At 44.8% G+C, this 22,856-nt stretch overlaps 1 protein-coding gene across 3 annotated transcripts in view; it reads left to right on the top strand.

The window, feature by feature from the left end:
• Positions 1 to 2,448: 2,448 nt before the first annotated feature.
• FHL2 (four and a half LIM domains 2) overlaps positions 2,449 to 22,856 on the top strand; it is a 32,358-nt gene continuing 11,950 nt past the window's right edge. Inside the window, exons 1-2 of one of the 3 annotated variants that reach the window (XM_083438091.1) lie at positions 2,716 to 2,824; positions 20,666 to 20,802. The gene's annotated coding sequence lies outside the window, so the exon portion shown is untranslated. Of the gene's footprint in view, positions 2,825 to 11,402; positions 11,612 to 20,665; positions 20,803 to 22,856 lie in introns of those variants that run through there. The other 2 variants (XM_083438089.1, XM_083438090.1) reach the window with 2 other exon arrangements.

Raw genomic sequence — 22,856 nt, 5'->3', positions numbered from 1 at the left:
AAGCAAGCCCTCCAATGATTTTGCTGGGACTTTCCCCCAACAAATTGTGCCTGGGATTGCAGCCTTAAAAGTGCTTAACTTTTCACCTAACTGGTTAAGCAGACCAGGGCTGTGGGCACATTTCCATTCAGAAAGGATTGTCTTAAATGAGCCTAGTGACTCATTATCTGGTGTACACCCGATATTATTAGACTCAGAAGAAAGTGGACCGCCAGATCTTTGCACAAATGAAAAAGCAACCTAGGCTTATCAATATAAACGTAGAAACACATTTAGGATAAAACGGACAGCTGAATATTTTCCTCAGGTTTAAGAAAGAATTGCTATCCGTTAATTGCACAATGCCGTTTAACACGCTAGGCCATCAATAAGAATCTTAATGAACTGTGCTGGGAATGTGGTAGGAGAAAGGTGATTCTTTTAGTTACTTGTGGTCTTGTAAGAGTACACAAAGTTTCTGGAATCAGATCCTTTCCATGATCAATAATATTTTGAAGTTCTGAAATAGATCCAGGGTAGCCACTTATGAATCACTGCCCCCCAACCTGAAATAAAGAGTAGATAATTACCTATAGAGCAGAGTTGGACCCAGTAGCTCATTCCAAAGGAGGAGCAGAGGAATGTACCATGATAGCTCTTCAGGTAAAGGACAGTCAAATAGGACACATGGCTAGCCTGTTGAGACCCTAATTATTTTTGTTGACCAATTAGAAAGGATCGGTACCCACAGAGAAAGAAGCCATTTTGTTCTATCTGATTGAACCCAGTATAGCTTATTTGCGTGTCAAGACCCCGAGCCTCCGCCTTATGTTGAATAACTACACCTGGACACAGTATTTTAGGTTAATGGGCAAATAAAGGCCACAACTTTATTGGTTACAGAATGTGAGTGGTATTGGCTTGGGCACTGGAATTGAACCGATTATACCTGACTCCTGCCTGCCATGCAGGTAGTCCAGTAAAGGTCAACCACCAACAGGGGGAGCCCTGTTATGTACATCAACTAAGAGCTCCCCCCAGGATCCCTGATGGGGTCATGGCATGGCCCTAGCCCCTACCCGGGTTTCGGACAAGATCCACACACCCGGATCCCTTTAATAGAATACCCTTAAATTGGAGGGGCAGGTGGTTGTCAGGAGCTCATCCTACTCTCGAGTAGGACCCTGGCAGAGACACATGCCCGACTGGCATGTTCTCTCCCTCCTGGTCTATTGTTTGGGAGCTTCAAAAGCTTTCTTCTGCCCAAACATCACAGCGACTGATGCCAACAGACATCGGCACACTTAGGGATCCGCAGAGTCTTCGCAGCTTGCGTAACAGACCTCAGCAACTCAGCATTTTGGCTAATCTACTTTACATGTAAGCACACACGGAGCACTGCAACATGGCTCCCTCTCTCTCTAGCATCAGACAGCAAAGAGAAAAAGAACAAAGGACAATAGTCCCACTTTACGGAACACAGTAACACAAACCTCTTGTCTCCGTCACTTCCCACTCTGTGGAGTCAAAACATACAGTCATGTGATAGACAAAAATCCCATGACTGCAGTCACGGAGCAGGAATTCTAACATCAATGGCCACAACCTCCCCTCCTCTCAACCAGGCTTTACCAATGCCTAACTGCCAAACCTTACAAAAGTTATGACGATTGCTACGAGGTAGGCGAAAACCAAATGGCTGGTGCCAATTTGCCAAGCCAAGTGGGAAAATTCCTACCAGACCCCTTCAACTAGGCGACCAATCAAGGTCCATAGCAAGGCCAAGATGATGAACACTTAAAAGAGGGCGGGAGGGCGGGAGAACCGTGGAAGCAGGAAACAAGAAGGGAATCTTCCTGGCCGCGCAGCTGCTTAGATTCGCTAAGCCACGCCTGCCGGCCAACCAGATTGGTTGGCCGGGGGCTGTGACACGGCAGGAAGTCCCCCATGATGCAGGGCTTAGCCACACCACTGCTGTGTGTGGGAGACCACGTGGTCTGTCCGCAACACCGCCCCACAAGGAAGTGTAGCGGCCTTGGTAGAGCACAAGACTCTTCTTTGTCTTTTAATCCATAGCAGCTACAGGGCCCCCCTATCCAAATGGGGTTCAAGGCATGGAGGGAGGGAGGTATTTTTTAACCCTTTGCCTGCTGAAAAATCCCTCCTAGAGATGCTATTTGTAGCACATGGCGGCTTAGCAAGTAAACAGCAGCTTGGGAGATTTTTGTTTTTATTTTGCTGGAAACAGCAGGGAGTAAGGATTAATATCTCCTCCTTTTGCACCATTGCCCTGATCTGGATCAGCTGCAGCTAGGTTTAAAAAAGAAGAAAAGGATCCCAAGTAGAGGGTGCCCAGACAACCTCACATCTAATTTGAGCCTTTGTAGATAAACTATATAGCACATTACAAACTAGATCATGCGCCCGATGAAGCAGTTCATAAAAGCTTATGCGGCAATAAATCGGACAGTCTTTAAACTGCCTCGGGACTCATTGTTTGTACAACTGTCCATATATGCATAGATACAAGCGTGGCTGCCTCTGGGAAAGAAACTGGAGGGCTGCTCTAACTGGGACCAAGGCCATCCTTTCCGCGGCAGACCTGTGCTCCTGTTCACGGCGATTCCTTAAAAGGCAAGCCCTTCGCAGAGATGCTGTTGGCTCTTATCTCCCAGGACGGCTGCTTCTTTGGAGATATTGTATTTATAGCTCATCTGGCAAACGAACTCTTGACAGTCTAATTGCTAAATACATAGTTTGGGTAATCCAATAAAGGAATAAGCCTCAGTACCGGCCTTTTGTCTCCTCATTCGCTGACTGGGACACACAGGCACCGTTCAGCAAGGTAAGAGCAACAAGAGCATGTCTACGTATCTTTTCCAGCTACCCTTCAATCTTGCTGCTACAAGGAGAACGGGGCTTAAGGAAATCTTGGTATATTTTTCTTTTGAACCCTAAGGAACACCAGCATGCACAAGATGTTTTTGTTGCTTCTCGCAGACAGACGCCAGATAGCCCATTGGCCTGATTCCCCTCTGATGAACTTTGCTTGCTTTTGTGTTGCTGTGGGATGATCTCAGTTGCAGTTCATGCCTCATCATGTTTTTGCTGCATGTGTAAAGGAACTGACAAATTCGACTCAGTTCACATTTAAAGCCAAACCTGCCTAAATCCACATTGCATTAAACAATGTGAGAAATCAAACATCCTTTGAAATTCACACTTACCTGATTTTTTTCAGTGCGGTTCTCCAGCCATGTCATGTGTCCCAAAATTGTGAATAGAAATGTGCGTATTAGGAGAAACCTGTGCTAAAATGCTAGCGACTTTTCATTGTTATTCTTTTTATAGGAAAAAAATGCAGATTGCTGCAAAAAAAGTGGAGGACTGGATTTAGAATTAGCAAAATGAGAAACAGTGAAACTGAAATCTACATATTCACCCATCTCTGTTGTTGTTGTTTAGTCATTTAGTTGTGTCTGACTCTTCGTGACCTCATGGACCAGAGCACGCCAGGCACTCCTGTCTTCCACTGCCTCCCGCAGTTTGGTCAAACTCGCGCTGGTAGCTTCAAGAACACTGTCCAACCATCTCATCCTCTGTTGTCCCCTTCTCCTTGTTGTCTTTCCCAACATCAGGGTCTTTTCCAGGGAGTCTTCTCTTCTCATGAGGTGGCCAAAGTATTGGAGTCTCAGCTTCAGGATCTGTCCTTCCAGTGAGCACTCAGGGCTGATTTCCTTCAGAATGGATAGGTTTGATCTTCTTGCAGTCCATGGGACTCTCAAGAGTCTCCTCCAGCACCATAATTCAAAAGCATCAATTCTTTGGCGATCCGCCTTCTTTATGGTCCAGCTCTCACTTCCATACATCCCATCTCTGTTACTTTAATTTAATTTAAGTTGAAAGGCATCAGCTTCATCACCAAACACAGACTAATTTGCCTGGCAAATGGGGTTATCCAGTATAATTACATACTGTCTGGGTGGGTGTGCTCATTTGATTGTTTCCATCATTTCTATCCCAATTTTCAAAAAGTTTGTTTTTCAAAGCAGCTTACGAAAGGAAGCCAAAGTTCTGTTCCATCTTCTTTGAGCCAGGATGAGTGGTTTTCGCAAAATAAAAGACATCTGAAAATAAGGGGTGCCCCACTTTTAGCAAACTGTGTACTTTTGTAGAACATTAGAACCCTCACGTGTACCATGTAGAATTTTCAGCTACTATTCTTTGAATACTTTTGGGGGGAGTCTATCCCCTTGAACTTAATTGGACTTTCTGCATACTGAGTAAACTTAGAAGGAATCAAGTTCTTCCTCTAAGTGCATAGGAGACAGAATAGTATTCTAGGCGAAATGCCCTTTCATTAGTTTCAGTTTTCCCATTGCAGCAGTGGTGTAGCGTGGGGGATGCAGGGGGGGCCGGCCGCACCGGGCGCAACATCTGGGGGGTGGGGCGCTCACACTCACAGCTCTCTGCCCCTACCTGGCTCACTCACTCTCTCTCACTGCAGTGCTGGCTGTGCGAATCCGATCCGAGCCGCCGGGTCGCCGCCCACTGTGGAGGGGAGGGTGCCAGGTGTGCGGTGCGATGCGGAGAGAGAGCGAGGGACTATCTGGGGGAGGGACAGTGCAGCGGGGGGGGGCACAAATTACTTGCCTTGCCCCGGGTGCTGACAACCCACGCTACGCCAGTGCATTGCAGTGGAATGTTTGGACATTGGAAAATGAAAAGGTAGCATACCCTTATTATATGCATAGCCTTCTGAATTTTTTTCCTTCCTGTTGCTTCCTGATGGCTTTGGAGAACGAACCTGATAATATATTTAAACAGCTTTGCATTAGAGGTAATAGAAGCTGTGCTAAAGGAGACTTAAAAAAAACCCCCAACTAAACTGTGTGTGACTTGTGACAGGAGAATACTTCATCATAATGATTGTGCAAAATAGCATTAACAGCTGCCGAAACATGCACTGTAAAGTGTTCATCACCCTGAATTGCTTTTAAAGTGATCTCAAGGGAGTGCTACGTTTTGTCTGCAAATGATGTTTGCATGGGGGAAGTTAGAGTGATTGTACTGGTATTTGTAGGCTGTGTAAATTAATACAGTAATTGTTTTTGTTTGCAGTGTGCATTATTGTTCTGGGACCAAGAACTTCTGAGTGAGGAAACCTGTGTTATCCCAGTTCTAGGTTAAATCAGATCTCCCTCCCACCCACCAAAAATATATATATGTGTGTATTATAATAAATCAAAATATAACCAGCCTAATTTCTACATATAATTTCACCCGTAGTTGTTGATCCTATATTGCTTTATTTGATTATGCTGTGTCCTGATCTACTATTGATTTTAATAAAAAGGAAAATATGCTTTCACTAAACAACATGGGCATAGCCAGGATTTATTGGGGGGCAGGCATTATGTTGGGGGGGGGGGCAGAACTGAGTTATCAGCAATGCATTTGGTCAGTTAGTTAAACATATTTATTTATTTGATTTAAGGGGGGCAGCTTCCCTGCCCCTGCCCCCCCCTTCATTAAGCCCATGCTAACCTATGGGAATTAACTAAATAAATAGAATACACACCTGTGAAAAATAAGACATCTGCATCTGATCCTGGCCTCATATCTGACCCGAATTCCATTGTTGTGAATTTGGCTTGTGCATAGAAAAGTAGCTTGCCAGGCAGAATGGGCTTTGCCCCAGCTCTCCTCCTGAGAGTGCTTGTTTTCTATGTGCAAGACAATTTTTATTTTATTGATTTCTTCGTAAGAATTACCTTGCTAAGCCTGACCAAAAAGCAGTGGCGTAGCGTGGGTTGTCAGCACCCGGGGCAAGGCAAGTAATTTGCGCCCCCCCCCCCGCTGCACTGTCCCTCCCCCAGATAGTCCCTCGCTCTCTCTCCGCACCGCACCGCACGCCTGGCACCCTCCCCTCCACAGTGGGCGGCGACCCAGCGGCTCGGATCGGATTCGCACAGCCAGCACTGCAGTGAGAGAGAGAGTGAGCCAGGTTGGGGCAGAGAGCTGCGAGTGCGAGCGCGCCCCCCCCCAGATGTTGTGCCCAGTGCGGCCGGCCTCCCCCCTGCACCCCCCACGCTACGCCACTGCCAAAACGTGCGTTGCCAGTATAAAGAGTTGTGGCTGTGTGTGTTTAAAATAACATCCATTCATTTTTAAATAAGAGAAATGATTATTACACAGACAGTTCTGTCGGCAGACTTCCTCTAAGCTGAGTTATCGTGCAATAAATCTAGCACCTAGTTTGACCGCATCAGTAAGCCAGGCAGTGCTGATTAGCTGAGTGAAACCTAGCTGAGAAGGTTTCATGGTTTAGGGATTTTATAAATTGAGTATGAATGGAGATAGCTGCTTTTCCTCAATAATACTATGATTATAATAGTGATTTATGTACGTGCTGCTTTTTCTGCTACTGAACTCCAAGTGGCCCCAGGATCTGATAGCTGCATTTCAGGAAAATCTTACGGCAGTGTGGCACGACATGTTACATTTGCTACACCAATATCACACCAGCAAATACATAACATATGAAAGTCAAATCTGCTTGCGCATGCATGCATTTGGAAAACCTGGTATGGGAGACATGTACATAATATATTTTACATTGACATTTGCTGCAGAAAACGGTGCAGCAACCATAATTTGCAGTGTTTTCTAGAAGGCATAGACAGTGTTCATCTCCCGTGAAGTTTAAATTACTGCTTTTGCACTATTTATGTGAGTGTGTGACTCTTATGGTAGGGAATAGACTGTGTATAAAGGAAATAAAGACACTTGCCATTGAATGTGCACTTTGCCTAATATAAGTTCACAATAAGCCAATGTGGTGTAGTGGTTAAGAGCGGTGGACTCGTAATCTGGTGAACCAGGTTCGATTCCCCGCTCCTCCACATGCAGCTGCTGGGTGACCTTGGGCCAGTCACACTTCTCTGAAGTCAGCCTCACTCACCTCACAGAGCATTTGTTGTGGGGGAGTAAAGGAAAAGGAGATTGTTAGCTGCTTTGAGACTCCTGAAGGGGAGTGAAAGGCAGGATATCAAGTCCAAACTCCAGTTCCTCGTCCTTCTCCTCCTCCTCCTTCTCCTCCTCCTCCTCCTCTTTTTCTTCTTCTTCATAACTGGGAAAATCCCAAACATCTGAGTCCAGCCACCCTGTGTAAAGTCTTGCATCTTGCTTTTAGCCTCTCCTAAGGACAGGGCCAGTGCCAACATCTGGAACCCTTAAGCAGTTGCTGGGATATCTGCAGAGAACAACACTGTCAATAACCTTGGTTTCCTCGTACCAGGCAGCTCAATCTGCAAGTAGCCTGCTGCCGATTACACCACTGCTATTGCTGCCCATCCCTCAGCAGGTAAACCTGCCCAGGAGACCCAGAGATGTAGGAGAGAGTAAACCAAAGGACACTTTGCTGGGGAGAGCCCTCACACCCTACCTGAGGACTTCCATGTGTCCAGGATTTCTTTATTTTTTTACTTTTTCCTTTGAACGGTGGAACTGCCGCTTCCCTGCCTACTCCTATATACCTACCTGGACCTCAAGGTCATCTTCTGTGGACCTTCTCCAGATGCCTCTGCTGGATGAGGCCCAGCAGGTGGCTAGCAGAGATACTAGGTCCGGATCCAACCCATGGTGCTGCCTGCTTCATTTTGAGGTCATCATTGCTTTTTTCCAGCCTCCTGAATCAAAACATCATAATTATTCCTCCTCCTCCTTCTTGACCCGAAATGCTCTTAAACACATGCCACAGTGGAAAAAATGCTGCACAGTTGCTATTTTTAAAGAAAGTGGAATATTTTGAGATGTTTTCCCCACACCACTCATAGTTTGATCAGTGTTGGGGTACAGCACTTATTTTCTCTGTGTTTTTTGGTGTTTGTTTCAAGGCTAGAATAAACATTTTTCTTCTTCTTCACAGAACCATTATATCAGAGGAACTTTCATTTAGTTGAAATTTTGGAGACATTCAAATCAACAAGTCCAGAGCCCGAGTCCTAAAAGAATGTGTTTCTGAGTGGTTCAGTGTAGAAAACTATCCACAAGCTGAACATTAAGAATGGGAGTGAGAAAAGTGAATAGATGAAAAATGTGTTCCTTCCGCAGCATTACAGAGCCGGTCCTTTAAATCTATGGTAAAAAAAAACGGGACGCAGGTGGCGCTGTGGTCTAAACCACAGAGCCTAGGGCTTGCCAATCAGAAGGTCAGCGGTTCGAATCCCTGTGACAGGGTGAGCTCCCGTTGCTCAGTCCCAGCTCCTGCCAACCTAGCAGTTCGAAAGCACGCCAGTGCAAGTAGATAAATAGGTACCGCTCCGGTGGGAAGGTAAACGGCGTTTCCGTGCACTGCTCTGGTTTGCCAGAAGCGGCTTAGTCATGCTGGCCACATGACCCAGAAGCTGTATGCCGGCTCCCTCGGCCAATAAAGCGAGATGAGTGCCGCAACCCCAGAGTTGTCTGCGACTAGACCTAACTGTCAGGGGTCCCTTTACCTTTCAAAAGGACTGAGAGACCTCTGGCCCTCCTGATGCCACTGGACCCCAAACACCTATCATCCCTGAACTTTAACTGGCTGGGCCTGATGTCCACAAGCTCTTGAAAGCTACAGGGTCACCAGCCCTGCCTTAAGGTGTCAAGCAATGCAAAACATGCAGCCTTTTTCTCTCCTACTTTCAAGTGGGAATCTGGAGATTTGCTGTTTGGGTCTGCCACAGACTGAGAAACTAGATAGATTTTCATGCTGTCCTTGCCACTGATCCAGTCTGTGTCTGCCTGCTGTGTCCTCCCAAAGCTCTGTGGATTACACTGTGACATTTAGTGATTATTTCAGACTGAAATGAGGCCAGCGCTGTGAATTCCTAAGTTTAGGATGTATGCTTTAAATTATTTAGCTGTGTTGTGGGTACTTTTCTTTTATTATCTTTTTTTTTAAAAAAATGCCCCAGCTGCCAGCAACCCATGCTATACCACTATATTCATTTGTATGGTGGCTTGGTTCTCCCGCTGATTGAGATTTGCCAAAGTACCAGTGCAGGAGACACCCAGACAAGTTAATGGAAGCAAAATGCAACCGACATTGAAACTGACCTCACTTAGTTAATGGCATTGTAAAGTTAGCTGACTTTTTGTATATCTAAAAAAAAATATGGTATTAGCGAAAGCCATCAGAATCTGTGCGAAAGGCAGAAGTGCAAACTGTGGCAAAGCCATGCTTGAGTTTGGCTGCGGCAGATTTCTCCCCTATACCTCCTTACCTGTGCATATCCCACCTCTCCGATCAAAGGCTGTTCAAAATGTTTTCGGTACTGTGTCACATTCTATTTGGACTGTGTCAGTGGCAGATCTTGGGTTCTCAAATTTCAATGGTACTCTGTGTGATGCCAAAATTCAGTACCCCTCACTCCATTTCAAAGCATAGTTGCAGCGTCGATAGGGGTTCCCCCCGAGACTCCGCCCCCAGTGTGACCGATCCAATCGTGCTCCCCTAAATCTGCCTCTGGTCACGTTATGCTTGAGAACAGGGCCCCATTATGAAGCAGACTTCGTCTCATTAGTTTTGCATGGCCAAAGTCAACATCCTGTATCTTCCAACTTTTCTCGCAATCACTGTCTCTTGGGGTGGGAAACGTATATAAAATGTAAGGAGAAATCACAGCAGGTTTTCTCACCTGCAGCGCAAGCCTGATTTCCTCCTGGCTTCCAATCTGTGGGGCAGCCACATAGCCTAGCAAGTCAAATAATTGATTAGCTGTCAATCTTCCCCACACACTCTATTTTAGCTGGGCTGCCTGCTTTATTTTTTTGGCACCCTGTGATGTGCATTTATACGTTTCTCTCTCTTCCTTTTTTTTTAAAGTGGAAACATTTTTGAACAGTTGCAAAACTTCATGCAGGGGTCAGCAAACTTTTTCAGCAGGGGGCCGGTCCACTGTCCCTCAGATCTTGTAAGGGGCCAGACTATATTTGGGGGGGGGGGGTAACATGAACGAATTCCTATGCCACACAAATAACCCAGAGACGCATTTTAAATAAAAGCACACATTCTGCTCATGAAAAAACACCAGGCAGGCCCCACAAATAACCCAGAGATGCATTTTAAATAAAAGAACACATTCCGCTCATGTAAAAACACGCTGATTCTGGGACTGTCTATGGGGCGGATTTAGAAGGCGGGTCTTAGTTTGCCTGTTGATGAACTGGGGGGACTATGTGCACTGTCCACTTTTTTTCTTTTTTGCAAACTTACAGAACTGTTCACACACACACACACACACACACACACACACACTTCCACTTGGAGATTAAACAAAATTACATATGTCTGGATGTAATATGGTTTTCCCACTCTTAGATTAGCCCCACTGCTCTACACGTGGCACTAAATTTAAACTGCAAGTAATTTTATCATGAGGATTTTCACCTTTGAGCTTCATTCCCATTATTTATGTAAATGGCTGATTCTTTTTCCTGTGAAAGAGGAAATGAGCATGCTGGCCAAGGAAGGTTTTACATGATTACAAATTCAACGAAGGCAATGCCTCCTGAATTCTGTAACAATCAACACCCGACACACTCCCCATTTTGCTTGCACCACTCTCTGCCAACTCAAGGAATGGAGTACAAACAGAATTTGAACAGGACATTAATGTGCCTGCACACCAGTGTTCAGGTGTGCTAACAGTGCTTCAACCCTGTGCGTTTAAAATCATTCAAAACAGTCAAGAGCTGTTTACTAATTGCCTAATGAAACCCAAGAATGTCCGTTTCTTGATGGTGCTGTAAAGTCTCTGTTGGCAATTCTCAGAACTCAGTGCCCAGAATTCGCTTGTTGCGAGGCTTGGTGGTCAAATCCTCATTTGGGGATCGATGGCTAGCATAAACTGGCCCTCAGTCCCACCAGACACATTGCTGAGACTTATGACCTTTGGCCACCCTGACTCTCTTGAACAATACAGCATGGCCAATACAAGGGGGGCACAAACAGGTAACATCATAATCCTGTTTAGTACATTAACCAGACGAAGAGGCACACAAGATTAATGGGGGAAAGGTGTGCTGGGTGCCTGCTTGAGCAAGATTCAAACGCTTATGCATTTTTCTTCATGTGGGCGGCAATTGTTTCAGTTGGCTGGCATTGCTTAGAAGCGATGCTGAATTTAAAACAGAGATTATTTTTAACAAAACCTCCCCCAAAAAGGGGGGGGCAAGTATGAGAGCGGAAAACCCACTTATTTTGTTGTTTTTCACATAAAAAGAACACCTAGGGGCAGAGTCAACAAAAGAGGGCGTGGGGATTTAGGGGTGCGAAGGATCTGCTCCCTAGAATAGTGTCGAATGCCAGCTGCACTGAGCCTCAAAGAGTGAGTGTCTCTAGTGCTTTTGTCTCCTTATATGGTAAAATGATACACAGGGGTTTTTCACTAGGCTGTGAAGGCAGACGCCTGTTTCCACACAACACAGACGGCTGAGCAGAAATCAGAAGAGCCGCTTGCTCAGAACTGGAGGAATCCCCGGCTAGCTGTGCATCTCTCCTCTCCTCTGCCAGCAGGTCACTGTGTTGCCCATTTATTAATGGATGTGACTCCCCATCCCAACTCCAGAGGGTACCATTAACTGCCTGCCTGTAAGTAGACGTCCCTTTTTGTCCCTCCCTGCAACAGCCAACAATAAACCTTTGGAGCATCTGCTATAAATAACAAAGGGTGTGATGGGGAGGACAGGGTGTGATGTTGAGGCAGAACAATGGTTTGCCCAAGATGCAGCCACAGCCCTAGCTGTCTGTGTTATATACGGTGACAGGGCTGGCCCTTTGTTTTTTAGCAAATAGAAAGAGGTCGGGTAAGAATAATGGTGTTGTCTTCAGGGGGAATGTTCGGTGTCTGGATGTGACATGTGAGCAGGGAGGTATGGCATTGTGTCAGATCCCATCGCGACAATTTTCACTCCCCAATGACATGCTGGATAAGCCCCGGGGAAGCTCATAAATGAGAGTTCAGATATTGGTTTCTTTTACACCTCTGGGAACGCTTCCTGCTTCCCAAAGCAACAAAAGACCTCATTAATTCTTTCCAGTAGCAGAATCAGAGGAAACAAAGGTAGCCTTGCGTCTTTGCTCTCTCTCTCTCTCTCACGCACGAACACAAAATAACTAAAAGACAGAGAGTCCTCTAAAGTGCATTGCTATTGTTTCAAGATATTTAAATGGAAGGTACACGGTTCTTTTCTTCCTTTCATTCGTTTATTTAATGTTTAATCCCTGCCATGCTTCTTCTATGTTTGTAACTGAAAAAATGCATGTGAGTCGACAGCAGCAACTTTAGTATCTTGTCATTTTTATTCAATTATAAATATTCATGTCCCCTCTTTCTGACTTAGCAGGCTTCCAAGGTGGCTTTGTGTATATTTCTGCATTAATGGGTCACTTCCTCCTTTCCTATTTCCCACCGTAATACCTTTACCCTTGATTCAAAACATCTTGGGTTACTGCACATGCCAGATGAAACAATTTCTGGAGGTTGTTAAAACAAACTGATGATTTATTCTAGATTGAACAGTTGCCATATGAATAGTGTATTATAATTGCATGCGAGTCGTGCATAAAATGCAATTTTTAAAAGATGAATTCAGGAGAACCAAGAAAAGAGAGAGAGAGTTAAAGTCCCATTTAACTCCATAAGAATAAATTGCTGGGGCACTTTAGTTCCATTGATATCAGTGATATGGACTCAAAATTAACTGGCTTTGTTGTTGTTGGCATCTGTCAGTCTCAAGAGACAATGACTCCATGGATGAAGTCAAACCGCTGTGTTAGCAGCACTAAAGTGACCTCCGTGGGGTGCAAGCTAGGGCTGCCCAGTTGACAAGACCCGCCTCTCGGCCTCACTGTTGTGGTCCACAGGAAAGCAGAGCAATATGTTTGACACCAGCTTGGCTGAAGGAGTTGCCAGAAGGAGGCATACAAGGCGCCATCCAACAATCTTAGGGACTCCATTCTGGATTTACGCCAGCGTGGTGTAGTGGTTAAGAGCGGGAGACTTGTAATCTGGTGAACCGGGTTCGATTCCCCGCTCCTCCACATGCAGCTGCTGGGTGACCTTGGGCCAGTCACACTTCTCTGAAGTCTCTCAGCCCCACTCACCTCACAGAGTGTTTGTTGTGGGGGAGGAAGGGAAAGAAGAATGTTAGCCGCTTTGAGACTCCTTAGGGTAGTGATAAAGTGGGATATCAAATCCAAACTCTTCTTCTTCTTCTTTACTCCTTAGCCTTTTCTTCTCCTGAAGATATCCCACAAGGCAACAGAGGTTTAGGATCAGCTTTCCTTCTCCTAGATGGGCTACCTTCTCAGGTTAATGAGCCCCACCTGCCCCTCACCTCCCTCTACAATATGTGTAGAAACTGCCTTCTTAACTGCTGGACCCACCATTGGTTTCATCCATTCAATTTGCCAGAGCCTGTTTTTGCGTGCAGAGGTATTCCCTAAGAAACTGAGGGTTTAAGACCCATCGACTACCCTCACCTGGTTTAGCTGGTCATAGCCATTCCCAGGTTGTGACTGCTGTCACATGCTGACAGCTTCTAGAAAATACAGGTAATTGCAGGGTAGAGACCAAAGGTGGACCATCCTTTCCTTAACACCCCATACACTGTGGACCAAACGACATAGGATGATTTCCCCCATATTATTTGATTATATCTCCTGCCAATTACCTGCTACTTAATACATTAAAAAGGAGGTTTCCCCTTAAACAATATGTAATGTAATATAATAAATGAACAGAGGATATGCTTTCAAAAATGGTGTGTACAGAGTGTCTGTTTTGTTGTTTAGGGTGTCTTACTTCAAGACTGGGAAGGTTAGAATCTAGACATACTAATAAGGACTTCAAGTTCCTATGCGGAAGCAATCCAATGGTGCATTCAGCCTTGGGACTTTTGGTTCACCTGCACTTTTAAGCCACCTATTGTAGAACCCAGGTAAAAGAAAAGTTAGGGCAAAATGGACAACCACAGCCTTGAAAAAGCGCATAAACTATGCAAGCGCTTCATTCATCTGATCAAAGCTGTGGCTCAGGAGTCACTATTGAAAAGGCTGGAGTATACGCACATTCTGAACATGGCCGTGATTAAATGGCCCAATGCGGTCTGGCACATACTCATGGCTAAACAAACTACGGTTGGCTTACAGAACCACCCACAAGTCTCGAAAGTTCATGGAGACAGCAGAATAGGGTGTAGCAATTTTCAAAATGGGCTGCCTGTGTGTTCCGGCCATGCATAGCTGACAGGTCCTTTCCTCCTGAAAGAGTGTGGATAGGCATTTCTCAAATGCCTCTCTAAACTGCGATGGGGAACCTGAGGCTATTTTGGGGCTACTGCTCTCATCAGCTGCAGTCTGCAAAATCAATGGTCAAGGATTTATGGGCACTAGAATCCCACATCTGTAGGGCATAGGTTCTCCATCCCTGTTCAATATCCTGGATCCCCACTCCCTTTCTTAGGAAGGTAAGGTAAGGAAAGAGGAAAGAGGATCTTAGCATTCCTTGGTCCTCTCTAAAAGCCTTCCTGACCAACAAGGCTGGGCAGCAGCAGCAAAAAGCATGTGCAGCAACCTCTTCTCATTGTTGCCCTGTTTTCCCAAATGCATAGATAAGAAAACACCATGCTTCAACAAGACCCACACGTAATTATCAGTTAAACCTGGGTAGGCATATTGGGTGGGTTGTTCTAAAATAAGAACAACACTTTCAGTAAATTATCCAGCTCTATCTAATCTCTCTCTGTGTGTGTTTCTGGTAAACCAATTACTGTTATTTTGGCAATTACTTGCCAGATATCGAGGTGATGTTACACACTGTACTTCTTGACCAACACTTTCCAGTTTAACGGGTAGCAAAAGACACTGAACTGTTATGATTTACAGCTTCCAAGCCATGCATAACAACTGCAAAACTTCTACAACACTGTAATAATTTTGGTTGGCCAAATGCAGCAATAGTGGGAGCATTCCTCTCACATCCTTATAACCAAGGTTTATTTTCCTTTTAATCTGGACACAAAAGGAATTTCCAATACCATTGACCATAGCATCCCTCAGGATTGGTTGTTTGGGTTGGGCCCGTGTAACATTGCCTCCAGTCCTGCCTAAGGAACCAGTCTTGGAGGTGGCCAGAGCGGTACCTATTTATCTACTTGCACTTTGACGTGCTTTTGAACTGCTAGGTTGGCAGGAGCGGGGACCAAGCAACAGGAGCTCACCTGTCGTGGGGTTCCGAACCACCAACCTGTTGATTGGCAAGCCCAAGAGGCTCAGTGGTTTAACCCACAGTGCCACCCGCATCCCCTAAGTCTGGATTAATGCAATATAATTCATGTGGGGCTGCTTTTGACGGTAGTTCAGAAACTTCAACAAGGACAAAATGAAAGCACCCAGCTGTTGTTTCGGGCTAGATGGCATCTGGATAAATGCTTTTAAATCCCTGAACACTTTGTAAAGTATCCCCCGAAAGCCACAGAACACACTGTGGATCCCTGTACCTGGTGGATCCCTCAGTTTCATGAAAGGTCAAGTTCCTACTCATCACAAGGATTCTCTTGTTAGCTCATTAAACAAAAATCATCCCCAGCAACCCACAGCATTTTCTGCCTGGTCCTTCTCCCCTTTGCATAACACAATTCCCTTTTTCTCCATCTGGGTTTTTCTCTTTAAGCCTCACCTGAATGAGATTCCCTCCCACCTGTTTAAAGACTTGTACTCCTTTCATCCATCCTTAGATTCTCAGACCTGTCTCACTCCTGGCCAACAATCATATCCGTTCCTCCCAATGACTGCCTTTTGTGACGCCACAGTGCATGCTAGAACATCTCCTTTGACTCACCTTCCCACTGACATTCCTTTTCTGACCCACCCATTTTTTTACAATCAGGTCAACTGCAAGGGGGAACGCCAAAGCAAGCATGAGCAATTGGCCTTGCTTGTCCTTCACCCTCACACAAGGTTACCTCAAAGAATACCCGTACCTGAATCAACCTGTCTGTGTCTTAAGATCCACTTCAGAGGCCCTGTTTAAGTGCCTAGGCAACTAGGATGACAGGTAAATGAAACAGGGCCTTCTTGGTGTCCCCACAGTTATTGAACTCTATCCCACCTGAACTTAGGCAGGCATCATCCTTTGATTCCTTCAAAGGAGCATTAAAGACCCATGAATCTACTTCTGCTTGTAGTGCCTAGCCTGTGGCTGTGCCTTGGTTTTTTACATGGTTGTGTTGGTTCGTGCTGGTTTTAGCAGTATTTCATACTGCTGAGCATGCTGTGAAATGTATGCTTTTAAAAACTGTATTATGGTTTGCTTGCATGCATTTTCAGGGAACTGGTTTGGAAAGAATTTTCTTTGAAGAGCAGCCTGTATCTTTTGTGTGTGTAAGTAAACAGAACCACATTGTTTTCTTGATGCACTCTAGATCAGCAAAAAGAACCATCAAGTTAGAGAGGGAAGATACCGTACTTTTCCATGTATAAGACGATGCTTTTTGCTAAAAAAAATTAGGCAAAAATTGAGTGTCGACTTATACATAGAGAATGAATACAGAGGGGGGACGTGCAATTAATGGCAGCAGCAAGCAGGAGATTGGTAGCAGCAATTGGGCGGGTGACTGGTGACTGTGGCAAGGCCTGCTGGCGATTGGCTGTGGCTGCAGCAATTGGGCAGGTGACTGGCGGCTGTGGCAAGGCAAGCAGGCGATTGGCGGCTGCGGCAAGGTGTGTGATCGGCAGTGGCTGCGGCAAGCGATCAGCAGTGGCGGGCAGGCGGGTGAGCGATTGGCAGAAGTGATCTCTCCCCCCCCCCCCATTAAATAACTTAATTTATTAATTTTGGGTTTAAAAAAATAGGGGCTGTCTTATACATGGGGGCGTCTTATACACAGAAAAATATGGCACATGTTTTAAGACAGGGATGTGGAACCTCAGGCCTGGGTACCAAATGAGACCTTCTTGCTTTCCCCAGTCAGCCTTCAGGATTCTCCCAGGCCCAAATCTCAGCCCAGGTCACAATCTTCACTGGAACACCTCTGCACCTTCCTCCAGAGCTTTTGCATCCTTGATAAGACCTCTTGCTTGCCTGGGTAGAGGATGAAGAGCTGTGCATGCAGATACCTCTGGCTTTTGCATGTTTGGCACGTAGCTCACAATACAAAGGAAACAGCCACATCCATTGCTTTGTCCACCTTTTACTTCTGGTGCCACCCATTTTTGACCTCTCGTCCTACACAACCCACATGGTTGCACCCAAGAAAATGTGGCCCTTGAGCTGAAAAGGGTTTTACTATCGCTGGTTTAATACAAGCAGCTGTTTCCGGGTCCAGTTGTAAATGCTTTTTAAATCCCTGGATGCTTTGGAACCAGGTGTAAAGTTGCCCCTTATAATGAGAACCACCTGAGCCCCAAAGCACCCTCTAATTTCCCAGGGTGCATCTTGTGAGAGGGGGGAGCCAATTCCTTGTATGCAGAAAATTCCAGGTTCAATCCTCAACATCTCTAGCCGAAAGGACGGAAGAGCAAGTGATGGGAAAGGCCTCTCATGAACCCAGGACCTTTGAGAGTCACGGCTAGCCAGAAATGACACTATGAGGCAAGATAGGCAAACCACCTGAACTTTGGCTGAAGCAGCCTAGTTTCATTGCTCCTAATTAGAGATGGAAATATGATGGATTATGCAGGGTTGGGGTTCTAGGGTACTGACTGTTCTGAGGAGTGAAGAGATATATAAAGTCTATACTCCCCCCCCCCAAAAAGTGTGACATGGAAAATTGTGAATAACATTTGTAACCCTACTAACTACTCTACAGATAGATGGATCGATAGCAATCAGCTATCTATCTATCTATCTGTCATCTATCATCTGTCATCTCTATCATCTATCTATCTATCTATCTATCTATCTATCTATCTATCTATCATCTATCTAATCTATCATCTATCTATCCATATCTATCATCTGTCTGTCTGTCTGTCTGTCTGTCTGTGTCTGTCTGTCTATCTATCTATCATTTATCTATCTATCTATATCTATCATCTATCTATCTATCTATCATCTATCTATATCATCTATCTATCTATCTATCTATCTATCTATTATCTATCTATCTATCTATCTATCTATCTATCTATCTATCATCATCTATCTATCTATCATCTATCATCTCTATCATCTATCTATCTATCTATCTATCTATCATCTATCTATCTATCATCTATCATCATCTATCATCTATCATCTATCATCTATCTATCTATCTATCTATCTATCATCTATCTATCTATCTATCTATCTATCTATCTATCTATCTATCTATCCTCTATCTATCATCTATCTATCTATCATCTGTCTATCATATCTATCTATCTATCATCTATCTATCTATCTATCTATCTATCTATCATCTATCTATCTATCTATCTATCTATCATCTATCTATCATCTATCTATCTAAACACACACATACCATCTTTTCTTATTTTCCAGTCTCTTCATTCCATTCTTGTTTGCAGGGATTTGTAGCTTTGATCGGAAAATGGATTAGAGTTCTTGGAAGGAGGACATAAAGTTCTCGCGAAGCAATGAGAGGCAATGTTTGTGCCAACAAACTGGTAGGGGACTGAAAAATGAGCTACTCCCGGTAGTTCAGTTTTGCTAGGCTGTAACAAAAAGAGGACCTTGTAAATCTTTACAGCTTTTGAAACAATAACAAAAATCCTTTCCAAACACTTCTTTCCTGCGTAGATTTATGTCTGCAAAATGTTCCAGATACAAATCTTCCTTTCTTTCAAGAAGGAAAACAAAGAGGAGTGCCGGGGGGGGGGGTTGTACATTGGGCACAAATCATGAATGCCTTACAATAGGCTCACACCAGTAAAACAAAACAAAACCCCAAAATAACTGTGAAGAAAAACTACATTCTTGCATAGAATTGTATACTAGTCTGTCAGTCTCATGAACTATGAGGCCACAACTGCAACATATCTGACCTTTTTTTAAAAAAACAACACAACAACAAATCTTAAATAGAGGGACCTGGGAGATCATTAATGGGACTGTGGTTTAACTCCTAGGACTAATGGCAACATGGGGAAAATTTTCCTCAGTAATGCAGTGTCGGTAGTATGAGTTAAGCCCCCTCCCCAGTTTCTAATTCTAATCCTGCTTTCTATTTAAGTTAAGAACACACTGATACAGTGGTACCTCTAGTTACAGACGCTTCAGGTTACAGACTCTGCTAACCCAGAAATAGTAAGAACTTTGCTTCAGGATGAGAACAGAAATTGTGTGGTGGCGGTGCGGCAGCAGCGGGAAGCGCCATTAGCTAAAGTGGTACCTCAGGTTAAGAACTGTTTTAGGTTAAGAACGGACCTTCAGAACGAATTAAGTTCTTAAACAGAGGTACCACTGTACATCTGAAATTCACACATCTCCCCTTTTGACCTGATACAGTGGTGCCTCGCAAGACAAAAAGAATCCATTCCGCGAGTCTTTTCGTCTTGCGGTTTTTTCGTCTTGCGAAGCAAGCCCATTAGCGGATTAGCGCTATTAGCGCTATTGGCAGTTTAAGGGCTATTAACGGCTATTAAAGGCTTAAGGGATTAGCGGTTTAGCTGCTAAAAGGCTATTAGCAGCTTAGCGCTTCAGAAAAAGGGGTTGGGGAGCGGAAAAAAACCTCAAAAATTTTCGTCATTTTCGTCTTGCGAAGCAAGCCCATAGGGAAATTCATCTTGCGAAGCGCCTCTGAAAACAGAAAACCCTTTCGTCTTGCAGGTTTTCCGTCTTGCGAGGCATTCGTCTTGCGGGGCACCACTGTACTTCCCTGAGAGTATAGCAACAAGAAAGGTGTTTGGACAATGTCTGGCACCAGTGCTATTTTTCTAGAAAAAGAGATGCCGGAACTCAGCATGAACACCTCCCTTATTCTCCTAGAATGGCAATGGCGCCCACCTGAGATTTGCCAGAACTGAGTTGTGGTGCGTTCTGGCTGGAAAAAAGCCCTGTCTGGCACTGAGGTCCAAAGGCAGGCAGGTGCTTAGAGAAGGCAGGTGCAGGCAGAGATGACAAACGTAATGAAGAGCAAACCTGACCAAATTCAGGGAATGCCGCAGGGCTGGGAGCTTTCTGGTGGTTTCTTGGGGCAAGAGTCCATCCCATACTGTCAAATTTGAGGGTTTGCCCCTCAAAAATTTCCCCTCAGAATTGGACTTCTTGCGACAAGGGAAGCAGTGAGACGATGCGCTGGAAACTGGGATATAATGCTTGCATGATGCAATGTCATCAATCAAGCGGTATATAAATTGTATGAATATTTTATTTTTTTATTTAAAAACTTCCCCACAAGCAGGTCAGTGTGAATACTACGTAAATAACCAACATCATCTAACCTCCCTGCAAGCTTTGTGCAAAAAAAAAAATCAGGTTGAATGAGCACCTGGAAATTACCTGACATTACCTGATTCCTTGACTCAAATTACATGCAGCAAGTTGCCTTTTCAAATCAATGCCCCGGCAAGGAGGAGGGAATTGGTGACTGGCCCCCATAGCTCCGGCCCTGCTTCAAGTTCTGTGGTCACTTATTGTCGGCATCTAAACTCCATGTCATCATTTTTACTGAAGCTTTTTGCCTCTGGTTTCAACAGCTTTTTCTTTTATTAAATCTGCTTTTCGGTGCAGAAGTTCGCATAAGTGTACCATACTTGCCTCAGGGGAATTATGAAGGGTCAAACTCAAGAGTGTCCTGTTATTACAGTGTAATCATACACATGTTTACTTGGAGGTAAGTCTAATTATGTTCAGTGGGGGTACTCTTCAGTAAATGTGTAGGTTAGGGCCCAGCCTTCTTCTCTGGGGACTGTAAACAATATCTCTCTTACTTAATACAGCAGAAAACAGAGAAAATTGTGTGTGTCTTTGTGTGTGGTGTGCTTAAGATCTGCTTTTTCTCCAAGGCAAATTAAAAGAGTACGGCTGCCATGGAATTTCTATATTTCCCTTGTGTGTTATAATGTTTCTGGGGTTGTTATAGGAATACAGAGTGGGCATATTTTCATATTTTACTATAATGCTAACGAGAGCACGATTTACGTTTTCGAAAAAATTTCCCACACAATAGTTTAAATAGTTGGGGTTTAGTTATGAAAGATTCCAGAATCAAAACCTATCCAACCCTGCAGAAATTATAGTACGGACCTTCCTAACTGGCTTCTACTACAGCCTGCAGGTGGGAGGGAAGAGTTATATATTTCAATTTTTTTCCACGTGACGAAACCTTCCTGTGTATATAGAGCAAGCATAGGTTTAGCCTAGCTGCCTCCCTTTGCTCTTTGAGTGCAAGGATTTTCTCCAGCACTCCCTCATGTGATCTGCAATTGGTGACACTGTCCAAGGAATGCTATGTGTTATATTTGCATGCAGGAATAAGTCTTCTTGAGCGCACTTGAAATGTGTGGGCTGCTGCTATCAGAGAAACAGACAGACCTCACCTGCATTTCCTGTTGCACATTTAAAAACCAGTTCTTTGACCATTCAGCACTGCAAGGAACCTCTCAAAACCAACCACATGGAGGCAGCTCCACTGACATAACGCCTCTACTGGTGTGAACCAGCCTCCTGCCAATTTTAACAACATCAGCAATGCAAATACAAACCACAAACACATGCAACTCCTAGGGGCTGAGGTCCTTTCGGCACTCCCCATAAAATATTTGAGGGGACCGAGTGTGCAGTATGTCATGTGTGTGCAGTATGTCATGGGATCACTTGTGCAGGGTGGGGCTTACCTGGGATCCCCCAATATTTTATTCAGGTTGGCACCCTTGCATGGCAGCATGGAAATAACTTATTGTCACATCCACACTATTTGTTTGAAGCTCATTTGAAGCATATTATTTCACTCAAAGAATCCTGGGAACTGTAGTTTGTTTGGGGTTCTGGTACCTGTAGCTCTGTGAGGGTTGTCCTGAGAGGTTCCCTGGAAGAGGAATTGGCTGTTAAACCACACTGAGAATTGTAGCTCTGTGAGGGGATTGGGGGTCTCCAACACCCTGATGTCTCCTAACAACTCTTAGCACCTCTCAAGGCTCCTGACACTTCACAGCATCATGCTTTGAACCCGTGGAGCAGATGGGGCCTATGTCTGCCCGCATGATAAATAGCATGAGGGAGACTAAGTTCTGGGAAGAAGATGCATCAGGCATTTTCTTATTTGTTTATGCACCATTACAGTGGATTCAGCAATTTGCCTAAAATAAAGGAAACTAACAATTTGACATGAGAGACCAAACTGAGGGCTAGGGTAGGGGTACATACAATGTGATCTGTTTGAACCAGAGAGTTTATACCTGCTTAGCTCATTGCATGCCTTTGGGTGATCTGTCACCCTAATATACCTCTTTTGAGGGCTTAGGTGGAATAACCACACATTGGTAAAGGTAAAGGGACCCCTGACCATTAGTTCCAGTCGTGGCCGACTCTGGGGTTGCGGCGCTCATCTCACTTTATTGGCCGAGAGAGCCGGCATACAGCTTCTGGGTCATGTGGCCAGCATGACTAAGACGCTTCTGGCGAACCAGAGCAGTGTACGGAAACGCCGTTTACCTTCCCGCCGGAGCGGTACCTGTTTATCTACTTGCACTTTGAAGTGCTTTTGAACTGCTAGGTTGGCAGGAGCAGGGACTGAGGAATGGGAGCTCACCCCGTTGTGGGGATTCAAACTGCCGACCTTCTGATCGGCAAGTCCTAGGCTCTGTGGTTTAACCCACAGCGCCAACCACACATTGCCAACCCCAAAACTCCTTGGCAGGATGGTGGGGTACAAGTATGATAAGCAAA

Source organism: Podarcis tiliguerta (genome assembly GCF_965153285.1).
Source record: "Podarcis tiliguerta genome assembly, chromosome: 4".
Lineage (NCBI taxonomy): Eukaryota > Metazoa > Chordata > Lepidosauria > Squamata > Lacertidae > Podarcis > Podarcis tiliguerta.
The sequence above is the reverse complement of the archived record's forward strand: the minus strand, read 5'-3'. Positions and strand labels throughout refer to the sequence as shown.